The following is a 22,249-nucleotide window of genomic DNA, read 5'->3' on the forward strand; positions in this document are numbered from 1 at the left end:
CTCTTGGATGATGAAAAGGCACCAAAACAGGAATTTAAATACAAATTACACTTTGAGAGAACACTTTTGGTCATATATAACCCACAGAAGCTTGGCATCGAAAGAGGTAAAGAATATCAGCAAAAACTGAGAAATAATCTGCTAACAAATAAGAAAAGAAGGGAAAGAAAACAAAAAAGCAAAAACAAAAAAGGCAATTCACAGAGGAAAAAATAGGTACGGATGCTATTCTGACAAATAATCGTAGAAATAAAATTAAAAGTGTTAATTCATAACTATTAGATTAATGAGGACTAAACCTTGGTGAGGATGTGGAGAGTACAAAAGAGAAGATTTAGTGTTGGTGTGCTGGCTAGTTTTATGTCAGCATGACACAAGGTAAAGTCATCTGAGGGGAGGGAACCTCAACTGAGAAAATATCTGTAGGAAAGCCTGTAATACAATTTTTTTAATCACTGATTGATGGGGATCGGACATATAACTGTGGGTGGTCCATCCCTAGACTGGTGGTCCTGGGGTCTAGAAAGCAGGCTGAGCAAACCATGAGGAGCAAGCCAGTAAGCAACTCTCCTCCACTGCTACAGCATTAGCTTCCACCTTGAGGTTCCTCCCTTTCTTGAGTTCCTGTCCTGATGACCTTCAATGATAAACAGTGCTGTGGAACTGTAAACCAAGTAAACAAACACTTTCCTCCCCAAGTTGCTTTTGTCATGGTTTTTCATCACAGTGAGGGAAACCCTAACTAAGACAGTTGGTAAACAGACACCAGAAGAGCCTTATATGGACAACTTGTTACCATCTGTGGGGGCTGAATGTATACATCTCATTACAGAAGTCATTATGTCCTATAGAAACTCTTGTAAGATTGTCATTGTAGCCTTGAAATGGCAATAATGAAACCCAAATGTTTGTCAAAAGAAGAGATTAATAAATTGAGGGCTATTCATCTAAGAGAGAAAAATATACAATAATTAAATGAATTATATCTACAAGTGGAATAACGATAAACAAAACCCCAGAATATTTAAAATTTAAAAAGTGGGTTTCAAGATATGCATTATCTTTTAATCAAATTATAAAATTAACTACAGATAATGATACTTATTGCTTATGGACACATATACATGTCTTAAAAATACAAAAAAAAAATCTTAAAGACTAAACACAAATTTTATGGTTACTTCTTTGGAAACCAGAGCAGGGTCCACAAAAGGTTCAAGTGTAGATGTAACATTGGATAAAGATCCAAGCCTAGATGGATGACTCTAAAACCTTATGGGAGAAGTTTCTTTGTGTAGTGGCTGGTGGCTAGTGCAGTCTGGTCAATACGGGCAGAGGAAAGTGTCAGTGGGGTGCTCAGCCACAAACAGGAAATCTATGTCCTTGTCCCTCTCCCCAGGAGCACTGCAGAAGAAGAGGAAGAAAGGCCGTAAGAGCCAGAGACTTAAAAGGACAGGAGCAGTCAGTGTCTTCAGGAGATGCTGACCACTGAACTCCTGGCAGCCGCAGCTGCCTGTATACCATCTAGCCAATCAACATTCCAACATGGCAGGGGTGGCGAGTGACAGGTGTGTGTGTGTGTGTGTGTGTGTGCATGTGTGTGTTTCACCTGCCCTCCTGCCTAGATGAGGAGCTATTGACTTCTGGAGAGAGAGGGTTCTCCTTAAGGATATGGCCTCTGGCAGGCTGACCAGTGCATGGCTCCACACCGAGGAAGGTAGGCTGTACAAACTGGACTTGATGGGTTACAAAAAAAAAAAAAAAATAATAAGGTTGTCGTGGTCAGGAGGTGGAGGTAGGAGTGGATCTTCAGGTGTTAGGGGAGCTCTAGGAGTGCATTCTGGTCAAAGTATATGAAACTCTTAAAGAGTGAGTTTAAAAGAGATACAAGCCAATTATAGCAACACATTCACGTTTGTAAGCTGACTTTTCTTTTACAAATTTGTTATGTAGCTTAGACTAAAAAATTCCCTATAGTTGGGATTATAGGCATAAGTCACCACGACTGTAATCGACCAGTTTTCAGAACAAGATAAAAAAAAGGGAATCTAGGTATGATAACATATGCTTGAAGTTCTGTTACTGGAGAGGCAGGAGATTTTGAGTCTAGGCCAGCTGGTCCACATAATGGAACTGTGTCTCAAGAGAAAAAGGAGAAAGAGGGAGGGATGGGTTGGAGGGATGAGAACGTTTGTGCCAATTTATATCCATCATTTACCTATTAAAACCCCAATCCTTAGTGTGAGGATATTTATTTATTTATTTATTTATTTATTTATGGTTTTTTTGAGAAAGGATTTCTCTTTGTAACAGTCCTAGCTGTCTTGAACTAGCTCTAGCTCTTATAGACCAGGCTGGCCTTGAACTCACAGAGATCCACCTGCCTCTGCCTCTGCCTCCTGAGTGCTGGGACTAAAGGCGTGCACCACCACTGTGTGAGGATATTGAGATGGGTAGTTTGGGATGTGACTGAATCACCAGGGTGGAGTCCTCAAGAACTGGATTAGTGCCATTATAAGAAGATCCACAGAAGAAATTCTTTCCTTCTCAGCAGTGGGAGGCTGCAACTTCCTGTAAACCAGGAAGAGAGATTTCAGTAGGGACAGACTGACCTGGTCCCTCGATCTTGGATTCCCAAGCTCTAGAACTGTGTGCAGTTCTTGTTTAAGCTACCCAGCCTATGCCATTTGCTATTGTAGGCTGAAGAAAGTCTAGTGGGCACCTATTGCTTCCCCAGTCTCGATGTCGATGCAGAGACTTTGAAGATTTATAGAGCAAGGCATACAACCTAGTATCACCACTTCAGGATCTTACTTTGCACGCCAACCTTCCTTTCAAGTTTCCAGTCTACTCAGTGGGACACTTGTAATTTGTTTTACCACAGAGAATCTTCCATATGTCTCTAAGGCTGACCTAGAGCAGGCATTGTTAGAAACCAGAATGACACATTGCCATTTAACTTCAGTCTGTCAGGCCAGCATGTCCTCACCAGGTCTGGACAACCAGACATTCTGTTCAGCTCACAAACGGTTTGATCTTAGTTACCTTCCTCTTGTTATGATAACACACTTCGACTAAAACAGCTCACGGAGGAAAGGATTTATTCTGACTCATAGCTCCAGGAGGATATAGTCTAACATCAGGAAGACTTGGCAGTAGGAGCAAGGAAGCTGGTCGGTCACATTGCATATCCACTCAGGAAACAGAAAACAGGAAGTGGGGTTAGGCAATGAAGTCCACCCACAGTGATCTATTTCCTCCAGCCAGGCTCTATCTTCAGAAAGTACCAAACCTTCCTAAACAGCACCAAACAACAGCTGAAAACCAAGAGTTCCAACACAGGAGCCTGTGGGGCACATTCTGCATTTACACTACAATATGAACGTGATTTCCACCCTCCTCCTACTGCCTCAACTCAGAACAGCCTGGAACTGAGAAGTGTTTGTGCCTTTACCATCTACACTTCCTTCTCCCCTTTCTTTCTCTTTTTTCTGTTTGAAAATTTAATTACTGAGGGAGCAACATACGCTTCATGGTACACACGTGAAGATCAAAGGATAACTTCTCTTCTCTTACTATTATGTGATCTCTTACCACTATATGGGCTCCAGGGATGGAACCCAGGCTGGCAGACTTACACAGGAACTGGTTTACTCTCTGGTCTCTCTGTCTGGCCATTGCTTCTTCCTTTTTCCACTTGCTTCTCTCGTTTTTGTTCTGGGATTACTTTTAGTCCTGTGTGTCTGTTTCTCTCTGTCTCTGGTCTGTTGCAATGCTCCCTTTTCTGTTGTCTCTTTCACCTGTATTTCCGCCCACTTGTCCACTCCATGGTTTGCCATGTGCACATGTCTGAGGATCGGCAAAAGTCTCCCACCCTGTAGGCCAGCCAGAGAATCCTGAGCATTGTATGCACGGAGGCAGAAGAACATAGGTTACAAAACAGCCTTAGCACTGCAGGGTCTGAAATCCCAGACGATGGGAGCTATTGCCAACCCATATAGCTTTAGTGGAATATTATTTTAGACTTGTTTTGTTTTGTTGCTTGGCACATTGTCTATGCAGGTTTGCTGTGTAGCCTAGGGTAGCCTCCAGTTTGCAATTCCTTGCTCCTATTTCCAGAGAGAGGGATGTGATAGCAGCTGGACTCCATCACCACATCTGGCTTATTTCAGAATCTCTGAAGTTCTAGTCTTATCTACAGCATTCTCACCAGGCTTGGGCCTATTGGCTCATAGATTACTGGGAGTTGGGATATGACGGTGGAAGAGCATCCAGGGGTCTATGGCAATCCTAGGAATATTCTTCAGTGGTGTTCAGCCAGTTCTTCAACTTCCAGTCCCTGGAGGCCAGTGTGTTTGCAATGCAAGAGGATTAGAACTTTCCCTAGGGGAGCCCGCTCCTTAGCCCAAAATCAGTGCTGCATTTTGGATTTGGTAGAAACTAAAAGAATTGAATGACCTGAAGACGTGGTGTGTCGGTGTTAGGCTAATTTCAGTGAATTCTAAATTGAGTTAGCTTCACCGAAGGAGGTCCCTCATCCAACGCAAGTTAAATGGACTGGGGTTTAAGCTGTCAGTGCTCTTGTGCTGCATCTGGCCATGCTGGATGTAACTGGGAATTTTACACTTAAGAGGGGGGAGCATCCCGGGTGAGTTCTTTTAGAAAGACAGCTCTGTCCTTGCACCACACTTTCGTCTCTCGGAGTTCTATGTGACTCTATCGCCTGAGAGGGAGGCAAGCTTTATCACAGGCACGTCACGGATGGGGAGGTGGTGCCTGGGCATTAACTGAATTTCACCTTGTAGAGCTGAGTCATCCAGGGTCACAGGTCTCCCTTTTTACTGCTTATCCTACAGGACGGCACACCTCGTGGCCTTTGAGTTAGAAATCCCTGGGCAGCTCTGCTGATGAAGGTAGTCTGCTGGTGACCTTGAATGACTCCACACTCTCTCTGGATGCCTGCTTCCTTGCTCTAACTGTGGCTAGCAAGCCCTTGCTTCTGGTTATGTCGTGCTTTTGTTTTCTTTTTAAAATTGGCAATGATGAATCACCACTGAGTCAGAAGGAAGGGATTCCACATTGTGCAGAAGCAGAGAATCTCTGGGTTAGACAGCTGGGGGCAGGGTGCTTGTTGGCAATGTCCCAGCACTCAGGAGGCTGAGACAGGAGGTTGAGATTTGAAGTTAGTCTGACCTACATATGAGTTAGAGGTCAGCCTGGGCTATAGAGCGAGAGGCTGTCTTAAAAGATCAAGAGAGGAAAAACTAAGTCAAATAAATAAACAGATCTCTGAAAAAGTCAGCTGGCTTACTCTTGCTTCAAAGTGGAATTAGCGAAGGAATTAAAAGAGTCTAGATTCTAGAGCCCCACCCTGGGCCTACAGAAATGAAAAACACACTCATAGCACAAGGACATTTGCTCAACTATGTTCATACCAGCATTATTCGTAATAGTCAGAACCTGTAAACAATCTAGAGGCCTCTCAACCAAAGAATAGATAAAGAAAATATGGTACATTTACACAATGGAGTACTACTCCGATAAAAATATCTTGAAATTTGCAGGTAAATGGATGGGCGTGGAAAAAAACCATCCTGAGTGAGGTCACCTAGACCCAGGAAGAGAAATATGGTATGTACTCACTCATAAGCGAATATTTGGACCAGAGCAAAGGATAATCAGCCTACAGTGTAGAACACCAGTAGAGAAGCCAGATAACAAAGAGGATCTAAAGAGAGATATACATGGATCCCCCTTAAAAGGGGAAATAGACGTGATCTCCTAAAACCTTCATCCAATCACTGATGGAAGCAGATGCAGAAATGCAGACATAGAGTGATTAATTGTGGATCTAACCTCCGGACAGAGCTCCCGGAGTCTTGGCAAAGAGGAGGAGGAAGAACGATAATGCGAGCCAAAGGGTCAAAGTCATGAGGGGGAAACCCACAGAAAAAGCTGACCCGAATTAGTGGGAGCTCACTGACTCTGGACTGACAATCAGGAAATCTGCATAAGACTGATCTAGGCCCCCTGAAAGCAGGTGACAGTGAGTGGGTGGCTTGGGCAGTTTGTGGGGCCACTGGCAGTGGAACCAGGAGCAATCCCTAATGAACGATCTGGTTTTTTGGATCCCATTTCCTATGAAGAGGAACCTTGCTCAGCCTAGATGTTAGGGGGAGGGCCTTGATCCAGCCTCCAGTGGTGATGTGACAGAATTTGTTGACTCCCCATGGGAGGCCTTATCCTCTCTGAGGAGCTGATAGGGGACGGGGAGAGGGAAGGTAGGGGAAGCAAAAGGGGTGGGAGGGGAACTGGGATTAGTATGTAAAATAAAATAAAATAAGAAAGAAATGAAAAACACCAAAATGAGGACAGAAGTCTGTTTTAAGAGTCCCTTCGTGTACCCCATGTAGATTTAGAAACCAAGGCTTATATGGAACTCTTGCAAGTGTGCAAGAGGAAATGTTTACAGCAGCTGATGAAAGGGGTCAGAGGTAGTGTCAATTATTAGGTCATGAACTCAGAAATATAACTCCCTTCAAAACAATGAGCAGATGGAAAATGGGTGGGTGTTGCTGTTGGGAACCCCTGTACCCTGTTATGGTCAGGGAATCTTAGAGCCTAAGAACGGAAGCTAAAAAGAACAGAGTGAAGCTCAGGGCCAACCAGTTGTGTGACCCCGAGCCAGCCTTTTCCTCACGTCTGGACCTCAGTTTCCTCATCTGTCAGATGACAAGACAGACTTTCTTTTTGAAACAGGGTTTCTCTGTATAGCTCAGGCTTGCCTGGAATTCGCTCTGTAGACTAGGCTGGCCTCAAACTCGAGATCCTCCTGCCTCTGCTGGGATTAAATGTGTGCCACCACACCCACTACAAGGTAGACTTTGTCTCTGAGTTGCTTCTACAGCATTTTGGTTGTGAGCCTAGCCTTTAATGGCTGAGCCATCTCTCCAGCCCTTCTATGTCATTTTGATGCAAATATGATATACTCAGAAATACTGTTCTGTTGTTTGTTTTACTTTATTTTTCTTCCCTCCCTCCCTTCCTCCCTCCCTCCCTCCCTCCTTCCGTCCCTCCCTCCCTTCCTCCCTCCTTCCCTCTCTCCCTTTCTTCCTCCCTCTCTTCCTTCCTTTCTTTCTTTTTAAATCATGCTCTGTTGGCCTCAGTACTTTCCCTGCTGAGTCTGTTTTCAGCCTTAGGCCACCCTTAGCAGCAAGGATGCTATGCGTCTTCTCCAGTTCACTGTAGTTGCCCAGGAAACTCAGATCATCCTAAGATGATTCTGTTCTATCTCAGTCTGGAAAAGAGGTCCAGGAGGGAAAAGAACCTCCAAAAAGACAAGCTCCAGGAAAGAGGGGGTAGAAGTCTGGAATGAAAAAAGATTCAGAAGAAAAGGTAGTTCTGGTCTGGTCTGGAGAGAGTTAAGTGTCCCACCAGATGCTTCTGCTCTGGGCGAGGGTAATTCTATCTGCGGCTTGCCATTTCCGAAGGTGACCGAAGAAGGCTCCAGCAACTGGCAGGGACTAAATGTTTTGCAGTTACCGTGCTCACCTTGCTCCTGGGTCATGGCAGGAAGAGTGTGAGGTGGTTAATGTTACTGGCATCAGCACTGACTACTGGTCAAGCTCAGACCTGGCCAGTGGGAAGAAGAGAAGGGCCTGCAACAGCAACTCCGTGGCCAGGGAGGACCAAGTGCTCAGATCACTGGTAGGGGCCCAGCAGACAACGGTCTAGGTAGGAGAACCCAGGGTCGGGAGCCGCGCAATGGATTTTCCTTTATTGTCCCTTTCAGTTTTTCTAGAGTCAGAGTCAAAGGAGGGCATGTTATCCAGCACATTTTAGTGAGAAGCTACACGGATGGAACTCAGGAAAACACGTGGTTTCGGTTTGTCTTCTCTGATGTGGGCGGTTTAACAAGGCAGTTCTGCCTATGAACAGACTTGGGAGTCAGGCTTGGTGGTTCAGGCCTTTGAGCTCAAAACTCGGGAGGCAGTGGCAATCGAATCTCTGTGAGTCTACAGCGTGGGATCCAGGACAGCTAGGGCCACACAGAGGAATCCTGTTCTGAAAAAACAAAAACAAATGAATGAATACATGAATGAATAAGAGCAGACTTGGGACACTGGAGAGACTGCACAGCAATTAAGAGTACTTGCTGTCCTTGCAGAGGACTGGAGTTTGATTCCCATCGCTGGTGTCAGTTCAAACGATCTGTAACTCCAGCTCCAGCTCTGACATCCTCCTTTGAGCTCCACCAGTGCCTTTGAGAGCATCCACAAACACAAATAAATAATAAAATCTTAAAAACAAAACCAAACTCCAGATTCAGTATGTTCATTCTCCCAAGGACAGTGCAACAAAGAAGCGAGTCTGTAAGCAGAAAGGGAGTCAAATGAGAGATCCTTTGGGGTGGGCTTAGTAGTGAATTGGAGCAGGACTTTGCCAGAAGGAAAAGGGAGTGGACAAGCATTCCAGGCAGAGGAGATGAAATCAGCCAAGACAAAGAAATGTGCAGAACACAAAGGGTATAAGTATGCAGTGTGTCTGAGTGATGGAAAGCAGGCGAAGCTATCCCAAGCACAGAGAGATGCTCTCGAGGCCAGGGAAAGTTCTAGGCCTTGTTGAAGAGCGTGTGGGTGAAGCAGGGTGGTAAAGGAGGCTCTTGTTACATGGTCACGTTTGGCCTTTCCCCAGGAAGTGCAGTGGAGGGCATACGGGGCAGAGAGCAAGAACAGAAACCTGACCAACATTAGGAGATCCGAGAAGAAAATCCCTGATAGAGTGGGGCCATGTAGTCCACAGGCCTTCACCGAGACAGGCCCCACAGGAGGAGGCAAGGAGCATTCTTGTTTTTCTGGTCTGGGTCCACACCTCAACACCCCTCACCTTCCCCATTTTCTCTTGCTCAGCTGACTGAGTAACAACTTTTCTAAGTCACGTGTTCCGGTTTGAAGATGAAATGTCTTTCATAAGGTCATGTGGTTTGAATACCTGGTCGCCACCTGGTGGCACTGTTTTGAGAGCTTCTGGACCGAAGGGGCGTTAGATGTCCTTACGAATACCTAGGAATAATATCCTTTAACACTTCCGTAGGAATTGTAAATTATTTAGAGACTGACTGTCAAGCTTGGAGGAAATACAAAATTGTTCAGCGTTGCCCACACGTTGAAAAATGTGCAAATTAGAACACACAGCTCAGGGACTGATCATAAAGCAAGCATCCATAGAGCTCTGGATGTCCTCATATCCCCTGGCTGGCATTTCAATCCTGTTCAATCCTCCCTGCCCCTGCAAAAGCAACTAGCCAAAGAAAGTACTTCAATTTTTTTTCTGTTTTCCAAAGAGATGGATGGTTCAATGGGCAATGCACTTCCTGTCAAGGCATAGGAATTCGATCTCCTCTGGGAGAGAGAGAGAACCGACCCCCACAGGTTGTCCTTTGATCTCCACTCACACAATTGTCCCTATGCACAGACATGCACACCTAACGAAATAAGTAGGTAAATGTAAAAAAAAAATCTAAGTTTTTCTTTTTTTAAATTTTCTCCTTCTAATTTCAGGTAGACCCTCCCCACCTTTCTGGGCCAGTTATGCCACCTGGTTCAACATATACAGTGAGTATCTGTATCTACTGATACTTGTGTGTATGTGTAAGTGTATGCCAAGTTCAAGTATCCTTAGAAGCCAGAAAAGGATATTAGATTTCCTGGAGCCAGCATTACAGTTATGAGCCTCCCAGTATGGGCTGTGGGGATTGAACTCAGTTCCTAGAAAAGCAGGGCACACCCAAAATTGCCAGGCCATCTCTCCAGCCCCTCAATGTGCACCATAGCGAAATTGGGATGGAGCTGTGTAAATTAAGCTGTGGCCGCTCATTAATTAATCACTTCCATGACTTTCCGTGGCTTACTTTCTGTCTTAAGAGAAGCCTGTTTTTCTATAAACAGGAACAAATGCTCCTGGAACCATTTAAAGGGTAGCCAGAGAGAAGAAAGGCGTGGATTGTTGAGTCTGGTAACTTCAAATGAATTTATGTGGGATCTGGGCATCTTTAACTGGCCTAAAAATTTGTTTGGTGATCCTTCCTTGAAAGCTACTGAGTTTTCTTCTGTGGTTAGATGTGTTGGCCCCAGTACTTATGGAAGAAGCAAGTTGCAAATGTCCATGTAGATGAATGAATCTATGCTATTGATGAGCAAGTCCAGAGGGTCACACGGGGAGGCTGGCTGGGCAGTGAAGCAAGGTGTGAAGAGGCCTTTGGAAATACCAGAGCATTGGCAGGAAAGCAGTGGCCACTGGCTTCTGCCGTTACTCAAGGCAGACTGGGCCCACCCTCCCCAAGTTCATGGGGAGGTTTATGAGGGCCAGCATGTTTGTGCTGTACTTGACATTTCCACAGATTGCTCCGCAGTTGTTTTTATTAGTTCTATTCCAGCTGTTGCTCAGGGGATTTTCTGGCAGCCAGGTCCTCCAGGACAGCTTGGAATCTCTCGTTAATTGACTCCAATCATGAAAAGGAGACAGCAAGCCTGCTTTGGTCTCTTTCCCATTGCGAGCCAGATACATCCCAGGCAGGCCCCATAAGAAAAGCAGTAATGAGGTTCACACCTCCGTTTCCCAGTGCAAAACTAGCCTGCCCAAGTGTTAGGTGCCGGGGTAAGGTGTGAGCCCAGAGGAACCGGGCCTGAGGAGGAAGCAGACCCCGAGAATGTCATTCCTCCTGGGTCCTGGGCGGGAGCAGACTCCTCAGTAGTTTCACCATCTCTGCCACCCCAAGACATTCACAGGTATAGGTGACTCCTCGCGTTTTCACTTCACACCATCTTCAAAGATGCCCTAGCTGGAGAGAAGCTTGCCTTGAAGTCTCAGTGAGATCTTTTTCTAGGAAGTTATTAGTTTCACCCACTTTGCAGAGCGAATAGGAAAGTAACTTGAAGTCTAGCAGGCTGCTATCAACTGGGTATAGTGGATGCGCATCGCTGTTGTTGTAAAAGGCATTTTGTTTTGTGTTTAGTATTAAAAGGCCATAGTGAGGGCTGCATCAGCAGAACAAAGCTCTCATTGCCTGTCATTGAACATTCCCCAACAGAATGTCTAAACAGTGTTGTATCAACTGTTGTGTGAAATTAGTTTTCATCTCTTTTTGTACAAGATATTATCACATTCTCCCCCACCCCCCCCTCTCTGTGTGTATGTGTGTGTGTCCAAATGGATCTAAATCCAAACATAAAGGTTATTTAAAAGCAGAGGTCTAGCCAAGCGGTAGTGGTTAATGCCTTTAACCCTAGCACTTGGGAGGCAGAGAGAGGCAGATCTCTGAGTTTGAGATCAGCCTGGTCTACAGAGGACGGCCAGGGTACACAGAGAAACCCTGTCCCCAAAAATGAACAAACAAACAAACAAACAAACATGACACCAACAAACTAAACCAAAACAAACCAAACAAAAACACATAAAAAACAGGGGTCTAGGTCTTACCCTGCATCTCTCAGACTATGACTCTTTATCACAGTCTGAAAAGAATTAAGGTAAATAAGATCAGGGTTCTGATGGTTTTTTTTTTTTTAATAGGGAAGTTGAGTCGTTACTGGAAATCAGAAAACAGCATGTTCACAAGATTTGGAAAGACTGAAAACATAGCCCAGTGTAGGGTGTGGTTGTGGTAGTGATAGAAGATGATGGGGGAGGAGTCACAAATTACAGCTCTGTTTTTGTTTCATGTGTGCCTGTGCCCGTGGCTGGACATGGCAGAGCCCAGAGGACGATGCTGGTGTCTCCTCAATCGCTCTCCACCTCAGTTCTTGAGATAGGATTTTTTTTTTTCTTAAATCTACCTGGAGCTCACACTCCAGGCTAGTCTGGCTAGTCAGCAAGCCCCAGGGATGTTCTTGCCTTTACTTCCCCAGCTCTTGGATTACAGATGTACACCAACTTGCTTGACTTTTTACATGGGTTCTGAGGGACTGAGCTTAGACCATTATGCCTACATGGCAAGCATAGTACTAACTGGCCCAACTCCCCATTGCCTGTTTATTTTTAATTTTTAAAAATATATAGGCAGGCAGTGGTGACACGTCTTTAATCCCAGCACATGGGAGGCAGAGACAGGCAGATCTTTGTGAGTCTGAGCCCAGCCTGGTTTACAAGAGCTGGAGCTGGTTCCGAGACAGCTAAAGCTGCTATAACAGAGAAACTCTGTCTTGAAACACACACACACACACACACACACACACACACACACACACACACACACACAATTTTACTTAGTTATTTGAGAATTTCCTCCATGTGCATTTTGATTATCTTTACCTCCCACATTCTCCCCTATCTCCTCTCAGATCCACCTCTTCCTCTCTAGACCTTCCAAATTTAGTACTATTTTTAAATTTTTTAAAAACCCACTGAGTCCGTTTTGTGCCACCCATATACTTGGGTATGTGGGGCCATGCACTGAAGCATGGGCAATCTACCAGGGTTGGTACCTTAAAGAAACCTGACTCTTCCTCCTTTAGCAGCAATCAGCTGTCAATAGCTTCTCAGCTAGAGGTGGCAGCTCCTGTGCCCGCCTCCTTCTATGCTAGAGTGTTCATTGACTTGGTCTGGGGCAGGCAATCACAACTTCAAGTTCATGAGTGAATGTAACATGAGGGCCGGCTTGTTGGGATTTCCGTCCCGCCCGGTACCCCAACAGCCGGCAAATCCCAAAGAGAAATTACACACAGGACTCCATAAGGTTATAAACTGATTGGCCCATTAGGTCAGGCTTCTTGTTAACTCTTATAACATATATTACCCCATTATCCTTATCTATGTTAGCCACATGGGCTCAGTACCTTTCTCAGTGTGACAGCTTACATGTTGCCTCTTCGGTGGTCTGCGCAGGAGTGGCTGAGAGAGAGCTTCTGCTTCCAGAATACTCCCAGTCTCTTTGCTCCACCCCTACTTCCTGTCTGGCTTTCCTGCCTATACTGCCTGCCTGGCCAATCAGCGTTTTATTAAAATATGATTGACAGAATACAGATAATTCTCCCGCACCAAGTGAAGCAATCACAAAATGTGCAGAAAGCAGTTTGCCCCAGTCTTTCCAGCCTCAGGCTCTTACAATCTTTCTGCCCCCTTTCCCACTATCTTCCCTGAGTCTTGAGGGGGTGAGCTGTGATGCAGATATCCCTATTTGTGACTGAGACACTTACTCTGCACCCTTGATCAGTTGTGAGTGCCTATGTTTAACCACTGTCCACTGCACAAATAGCTTCTCTGGTGGAACGTGAGAGCTACACCCACTTGCAGATTTAGCAATAATGTCACCAGTGTTGTGGGTGTAGTCAACCAGTTTCTAACTGGATCTAAGACTCACTTCACAGGAGGAAACGCATGTTAAGTACTGTGAGTCTAACCAGAAAACCAAATTTGAAGCACTCCTAAGTCCAAAGTTGAAACTGATACTATCCCTTTGCTAATGAGAATAGCATCATATTGTCCTTGCATTTTTTTGTATTTGCTTTTAATTTTTAAAATGCTTTAAAAATTTTCTTAGTGCACAAAATAATAGATTTATTAAAACTTTTAAAAAACTCATTTAAAAAAGATTTTTTAAAATTTTTATTTATGGATGTGCCTCTCTCTGTAAATGTATATATACCATATGTGTGGGTGCCTACAGAAGGTGTTGGATTTTCTAGAGTTGGCATTGAAATTATAGGCTGTTGCGAGCCACCCAGTATGGATATTAGGGACTTAACTAATATCCTCTAGAAGAGCAGGAAGCTCTCTTTACCATTAACTCATCCCTCTAGCCCTTATTAAAATGTTTTATACATACATCTCATTGTACTTTGCTCATACTTGTACTCACTACCTACTCTTTCTGCCTTCTCTTCCTGATCTTCTGGGAGCTGAAGAGCTGACTCAGTGGTTAACAGTACTGGCTGTTCTCCTAGAGGACCCAAGTTTGATTCCTAGCACCCACATCGTGGTTCATAACCATTTGCAACCCCAGTCCTAGAGGTTCAGATATCCTCTTCTGGCCTCCAGAGGCATACATGGTGCATGGACAGACATGCAGACAACATACCCCCACACATAAAATAAAAAGTAAAAATAAAATTTGAAATGAGATGTATCAATCCCATGCAAGTCAACTGTAAAATAAACAAGCAAAACATGGGATAACTGGAGAGATAAGTACACTAGATATTTGCTGATATTAGAATAATAATTATTGATATTGTTATTATTATTATGGTTTGGTTTGTTTTTTATATTTGTTATTTCTGTTTATAATATTTGTACACCTATGCAAAGTTATTTTGTCATATTGTATGCATGCATGTTTCTACCTCTGTTTAAGTCATTTCATATATTGATATTATCATATTGCATTATATATTTCTAACTTTGATTAAGATATTTATGCATTATTTACATTTTGATGTTATTGTCCTCCTTTACTGCACAGTTGTTTAAAGATTATTCAACATTCTGATATGAAGTCTTAATCTTTAAATTATATAGGTATTATCAGTCAATAGTCATTTATGTTTGTTATACTTTTAATCAGACTAATTAGGTTCTTGACATACATAGAGGTTATACTCTGCATAGATAGGTAACCTTCAACCACTTCAAAGATCAGTAGAACATGGCATTTAAATAACTTAGGATTCTGTTGACATGAGAAACAATTGTTCCTGACAGCACTGATCTATTCCCGAGAGAGTGTTGAGCACCAAAGACACTCCACTTAGAGTTTGTCTTCTTCTTGACACAACTGGCCTTTGGGCAAGAAATTGCCCATGCCTCGACCACCAACAAAGTGCATGATGTCCAGACTGGATAAACAGGATACAAGAAAAGACTGTCAAATCTTGCCAAGACACGGTAAGATGGTTTTGAAAAATTTCTTGCCTCTGAAAATGGTCTGTCAATTACTCTAGGCCTTAGCCAGAGTTGGTTGCTTCAATATTGCAAATGAGACTTTGGGTGATTGCTTAGGCAGCCAGTTGTCTCTATCATTACTGCACATTTTGGAAGCTGTTTGATTGCACTTCCTGCCTACTCAAGTAATATTAGGTTTGTTTATAATATTTTATAATATCCTTCCCAGGAACATGAGTTTTTGGGACTGTAGGAATGTTAACCAGGGTATTCCATTGCTGCAATATGTCATGGCAATATTAGCTATATATGGCCTCAGCCTTCCTTTCCGTCCTTCTGGCCCTATGTATTCAACCCACCTTGTGCTTTGTTTTTACTTGAGATAGGGTTCCAATTCCTAGGAACTGAATATTTCCCTTTTGAAGAGGCCAGTCTGGATGCCGGGATTCTGGAGTAATGATAGCCACACCGACATCTGTGTCTAGTAATCCCTCAGTTACAATGTCATTTATATGCACTTTTATCTTTGGTCTTTGATCATTTAAGTCTGCCAAAAATATATGTTTCCTATTTCTTACTGGAGTTTTTGACTCATCCTCCAGGTCTATTCCATCACCCAGAACAGTATGGTTTTTTACAGTAGGCACTGGATTGTTTAATTTTCCTGGTGAGACATGTTCTCCACAGTGGCTGGGAATGACTGGGCCTTGTTTGACATCAAGGCCTGTGAGAGGCCCCCGCAAGGAGTTTCTCATTGGTATCAGGTTGCCTTGTCTGTCTCTTGTCGACCTACATTCATTAGTCCAATGTCGGCCTTTGTCTCACCTCCTACATGTACCAGAAGGTTGAGTTCTCCTATTCTTGCCATTCCTAGAGATGACATTATTCCTAGGAATTCCTTGTCTACATTCCCTTCTTAGATGTCCTATTCTTCCATAATTAAAACATTTGGCATTTTGGTATCTCCTTATACCATTGGAAATGGCTTCTTCTACCCAAGCTTCAGTACTATAGTCAAATGTTTCAGCATTCACTGTATGCAAGATTCCTTTATCTATGGGTACCGATCTAACCTTTAAAGGCCCAAGGATCTTCCTACATTCTAAATTGGCATTTTCAAAAGCCAAGGATTGAATTAGTACATGTCTAGCTTCAGGGCCTGTCACTCCTAATTGTACAGCCTTAGTTAATCTTTATAAGAAGTCTGTAAAGGGTTCTCTCTGGTCCTGTTTAATCAGTTCTCTTTCTTATTCCTGAATCCTGTCCCAAACATTTAAAGCTGCTGTGGTGCAAAGAGACAAGGTGCCTTCATTGTAGTGAGCCTGTTCCTGAGGATCAGAGTAATGATCCTTTTCAAGAATTTTGATCTTGGGGAGTCTCAAATCCTTTTTCTTTCCCCTATTTTTGCTTTAAAATTTTTGTCTCTTCTTTCCAATAACACTTCCAAATCAGCTGAGGCCCATTTTCTAGGATCACTGAGATTAATTGAAGCTAATCTTGTGAGCTTCCTTAGTGCTTAAAACCCAAGTTTTCACCATTTCCCTGAGAAAAGGTGAATGTAGCCCATAAGAAACTATTGCTTGCTTTTTTTTTCCTTTTAGATCACTCATATGTATTGGTTTCCATGAATATTCTTTGACTACCTTAGGGTACTTTGTGCCAGATGGTCTTTCTGAGGAAATTGCCAGATATGCAGCTGAAACGCTGTGTAAGTCATCCCAGGGTTTGACACATACTGATGAGGCTAAATCCTGTCCTTGTACCTCTGTCTCTGCTCATCACTTTCAATAAATTCCTTAATCCTTTCAAATCTTTTTACTACTGCCTTTTTAAAAGTCTGAGTCTCCTGTCCAGTGTTCTGTTCTAAGGTGTGAAACATGTACAGTAAAGATAATGTCTTACCCTTGGATATATCATAACTTTTCAACAAATTTCAATAGTTATATTCAACAGCACAAATCCATTCAGATAATTTTGTCAAATTGATGCTATCCCTCTCCACAGTATTGAACCATTTTTAATGAGATAATATTGAAAGCAAGACTAATTCCTAGAATCAAATAAAGGGACGGAAAATAGTGTAAATCTTGCACAATAGTACAAGCACCATAGTACAAGCAAAATAATAATTGAACTCCTGGATATTATCAATCATTTCTTATAGTTTTTCAGATCTTACTTGCCATAAAGTAATTACAATGAATTAGAGTAGGTGTAATAATCATCACCAGTCAGCAGGTGTCGCAGTTGCAGCCACGTGGCTGAGAGATGCTAGCAGCAGTGAACAGCATGTGTTACTTACTTAGGTACTGAGAAATATGCTCTGTTGAACAGATTAAGAGCAGTTATTAAAGTGATCAAATGAGTCTGAGAGTTGGGGCCCAGGGGATAAAAAGAAAACCCCCAATTTTTTTTCAGTGTGAGTTGTGGACTATGTACATTGCAGGGATCACAGGCAGCTGTGTGTGGGCTGCTGTGTAATGCACAGAGAGGCACTGTGTGGGTGGCAAGCTGGGGAATGCTGAGCAGCAGCCTGCTGCATATGAGGACCAACTAGAGCTGCAGGTGAAGAATCAGTTCCCAATGCACCATGTGGATGGCAAAATGATCGCAAAAAGTGTGAACTGGTTCCCATGTTGGGTGCCAGATGATGGCAGAAGTTACAATATAATCCCATACTAATTCAGAATTACATATAATAAAGGATTATTTATTTAGGGGAGGCTTACAGATCACTGTCCTAGATCACAGTCCTCTGCACAAATGGGGAACAGGAACAGAGTCTAGCTCTAGCAACCGGAAGCAAAAGCTGGAAGCAAGAGAGTGAGCACAGGCTTTACAGCTGCATTTATAGTATAAGAGACCACACCAAGTGGGCTGGTATCTTAAAGGCTATTGGCTGAAGGAGCAGAAGCAGCTCCCACAGCACTGTACCATCTACTTTAGGACTTTACCAGTTTCACCGACATTATGGTCACATTTGTGAAAAGCATGAGGCACTAGGGTACCAGGACCCTGTGTAACAATCTCCCACAAACCTTGGTAATAATGGTTACTGTCATCTATTTCACCACCCGTTGCAAACTAAAGCCTTCCTATGTGGTCAAACCCCGATCTCTGACATTTGTGTACCCATAGTGTTTGGCGTGCTAGCCTATGTGTGTGTATACATATAAAAACATATATATATGCATATATGCTGTACACACATACATATATATGTATATACATACACACATATATATTGTATATATGTGAACACGGAGAGATCTGGTGCTTAATAAAAGGAATCCCACACTAGCTCAGAACTAAGAAATATATAGGTATTTATTAATAGATAAAACTTACAAATCAGGATTCTCTGCATGAACGATGGATAAAGATGAGATCCAAACAAAACAAACCAGCAAAACCAGGGTTCAGGGGGAAAGGCAGAGAGGAAGAGGGCCAGAAGCACTTCTGCATCCAGGTAAATAGTCTATGAGGCCATGCCCCAGTAGGCGGGTAGTTGTTAGCTATGCACCTTCCTGTAGCACCTCCCCCTTTTGTTTAAATAAGAGAGTTCTAAACCTACTACAAAATTATATACAATAAGAACAAATATCCTATTTTAACTAGCTTAGTCTTTTATAATAAATAACTTGGCCAAGTCATGAGAGGAAAGTAACTACATTCATCTAGTCTTCAACCCCATCAAAGATCCGAGAAGGGAAATAATGTTACCTGAGTAATTAGGAAGTGCAATCAGACAACTTCCAAAACATGCAACAAATCACAGAGACAACTGACTACTTGGGCAATCACCCAAAGTCACGTTTGCAACGTTGAAGCAACCAACTTTGGCTAGGGCCTAGAATAACTGACAGATTATTTTTAAAGGCAAGAAATTTCTCAAAACTGTTTTACCCTGTCTTGGCAAGATTTGACAGTTCTGTTTATCCATTTTTGGATACTATGTATTTTGTCAGTGATTGAGGTATGGGCAGTTCCTTGCCCAAAGGTCGGTTTTGCCAAGAAGAAGACAAGCTCCAAGTGAAGTGTCTTTGGTGCCTTGATGCAGGTGAAAGGTTCTACACCCTTCCCTTCCAATCGGACCACCCAGGCTGTTCTCATAGCTTGATTCCTGCTATTTCCTTTTCCAAGGTCATCATTTGCTCACTCTCACACTCAAGATCAAATCTTATAACTAGCCTTCTTTGGGTTCCTTTGTGTTTGTTATATTTGACCTCCCACAGCCAAGATACCAGACCTGGTTGTCTCTGTGTTCATCCCCTGTCTTAAAATGGTGACCTTGTGGGTAAAAAATGTATTGTGGTTGCTTTTAAAAGGAGTTATCTTTTAGAGTTATAGATCATGGATGAGGTTTTTATAGATGAAATCATAGAATACAATAATTCAAAGATTCAGGGTGAGTTTGGAGATTGTTGAATATGACTGACACATGGTGGGTCAGGTTATTCCCCTGTTTCTCTATGATAGAGAGTTCTAGTCACAAAGTTGGGAATGAAAGATCTCAGTGGGCTCTTAGCTCTGGCAAGGTTTTTTATTTTTATTTCTTTAGTAGAGAAGGGAAAAGGCACTGAGGATTTCCTCTCATGTTGAAAATACATTCTTTAAAACTTTAAGTTTATGATCCGAGAAATCTCATTGAACCAGTAATCCTATGATTTTAGATTATTATAATTCTATGAAATTGTGATCAACTAAAAAGTTGCTCATAACAATCAACAGTAATGGTTTTATAATGGGCTTGATGAGAGGCAGAAAAGTAAGGAATTCTTCCTTGTCTCAAAGGCAAGAGTATGAACTAAAAATTTGTAAACATGGAAACTGTGGGATACCAGAATGCTGTATTTATGGTCCTTTATAAATGTGCGTGGAAAGCAGTTATGGTCTTTGTAGTAAAGCTCATTTTAGAGAATCTGTACAATAGTCCATGCCTTAAACTGAATTTCTTATTACTTGTATCTAATATAACTACATTAAATACCCACGCTATTTAACAAATAACTCTGAAGTTCAGAGGCTAAAAATTCCATGAGCGCCAGCTTTCTCTCTGCTGCCTGAGCTGCCCAATGAGTAAGCAGCCTTCCTCTTCCACCTTTTTGCCTTCTTCACTGTGTTGGAAGATAACCTTCCAAACTGGAAGTTGTATCGAACCCTTTGTTTCTTACACTGCTTTCTGTCAAGTATTTTGTCACAGAAATAGGGGAGAAAACAAGAAGACCTGATACAGAAAGCCATTATTTCAGAGGCAAGTCATTCAAGAGTAGAGTCATCACTGTGCTAATCCTGACTATGTGGCTCACGGGCCTTGTGGCTGGTTTGTCTGTAGAAGGAATGGGGATGAGTTTGGAGCTGCAGGTGAGTGACGACCCAGAACAGTGTAAAGAGGGCATGATGGAGCGTTTTGGTGGGCATCTGGAAAACCAGAATGCCCCTGAAGATGCAGACAAGAAAGATTATGCTTGAGAGATTTCAAAAAACCAAAGCAAGGATTCTGTCACAAATCAGTCTAAATGTCATTCACGTTGTCATACGCTGGTCAAGGACCTGGCTGCATCCATGGCCTAGCAACTTGAGTTAGGTTGATTCAAAACGAATGGGATCAGTCATTTGGAGGAAATCTCAAGACAAGAGTGTTTAGGCTGTGTCGTGATCATGGCCCCCATACAGACCCAGGTTTTCTGCAGCAGATGAAGCAGAAGGAACTGATAAATGTCCAGCTAGGTGAAGAAAAGAGCACCTGGGAGTTTAGCGTTGAGAACAACACTGGTGCAGAGAAAGCCTCTGAGACAGTTAGAGAGATAAGTGTCATTAAATAGTAGACAACAAGAAGCAGGCCTTAAGGGCAAGATCCCACCCGGGGAGAGCTGCTAAGTGTGACAGTGCAAATTCACTCAAAAGGAGAGTTCCTGAAAAGATAGAGAGCTTTAGAAAGGCAGCCTGCTGGAGTGCGGCTGCCCAGGTGAGTGATTCCCCTGGTTAAATCTTAAAAGCATCCTGAGGATGGTCAGCTGTGACCTGGAGGAGGGGGGCAGGTTGAGGTTATAGCTCAAGCTGAGGGCAGAACTTGGCTTCATCTTTATGCTGTTGATTGTTTCTGCAGAAATGCAGGATTCATGAATGAGAAACGCCAGGACTAAGGTTCAAGAAAGCCACTGATGCAGAGCACTCTATGTCTGTGTTGGGTTTCCTACACTGAGGTCAGAGGTCAGGGGTCAAAGCTGTGAAGATGAAGTCTCAGTTGCAGTGGAGAACCCAGGTTATTGAAGATGTCAGAAACATGGGAGATTTCAGGACCAAAAAAGAGGCTGCCATGCTTAAGGGCTGGACCACAAATGGCTGTAGAGTCCCTATGATGCCACCAAGAGCTCAGAAGCTGGACATGGAGCTAAATGATTTGTACTGATCTGTTTCAGGTCTTATTTTGTTTTTTTTCAGGTCTTATCTTGATATGTCCCCATTTGTCTTTTTAGGGAGAGAATGTTTACTCTGAGGCATCGTGCTGGCTACTTTTTGGTGCAGGAGGTCCTTCTGTTTATGTGTTGCTTTCATTGGTTAATCAATAAAGAAAACTGCTTGACCTGATAGGGCAGAACTTAAGTAGGCGGAGAAGAAAGAACTGAATTCTGGGAGGAAGAAAACAGAGTCAAAGAGCTGTCATGGAGCCGCCAGGTCAGACATGCTGAATCTTTCGCAGTAATCCACGACCTCGTAGTAAACACAGATTTAATAGAAATGGGTTAAATCAAAATGTGAGAGTTAGCCAATCGGAGGCTAGAGCTAATGGCCAAGCAGTGTTTTAATTAATACAGTTTCTGTGTGATTATTTTGGGTGTAAGCTGGAGGGCAGCTGGGACAAACAAAGGGACTCTCTCTCCATCAACAACTTTTATGTCAGCTTGATACAAGCTTTAGTCATCTGAGAGAGGGAGCCTCCGTTGAAACAATGCAGCAAAAGGTCAGCCTGCAGTCAACCAAGCCTGTAGGGCATTTTCTTAATTAATAATTGATGTGGGAGCGCCCAGTCTATTGTGGGTGGGGTCACCACTGGTCAGGCAGTCCTGGATTCTATAGGAAAGCAACTGAGCAAGTTAGGGCAAGAAGCCAGTAAGCAGCAACCCTCCATGGTTTCTGCTTCAGCTCCTGCCTCCAGGTTCCTGCCCTGCTTAAATTCCTGTCCTGACTTCCTCAGTGTTGAGGTACAATGTAGAAATGTAACCCAAATATACCCTTTTCTTCCTGACTTGCTTTTGGTGACAGTGAACCCTGACTAAGACAGGTACTGTATGTTGAAAGCTTTGCTTGCTTTTTGATTTTACAGGAGCTCACTGTTAAGAGTCTATCTTGAATCTCAGAAGAGATTCTG

Source organism: Myodes glareolus, chromosome 7 (genome assembly GCF_982192425.1).
Source record: "Myodes glareolus chromosome 7, mMyoGla1.1, whole genome shotgun sequence".
Taxonomy (NCBI): domain Eukaryota; kingdom Metazoa; phylum Chordata; class Mammalia; order Rodentia; family Cricetidae; genus Myodes; species Myodes glareolus.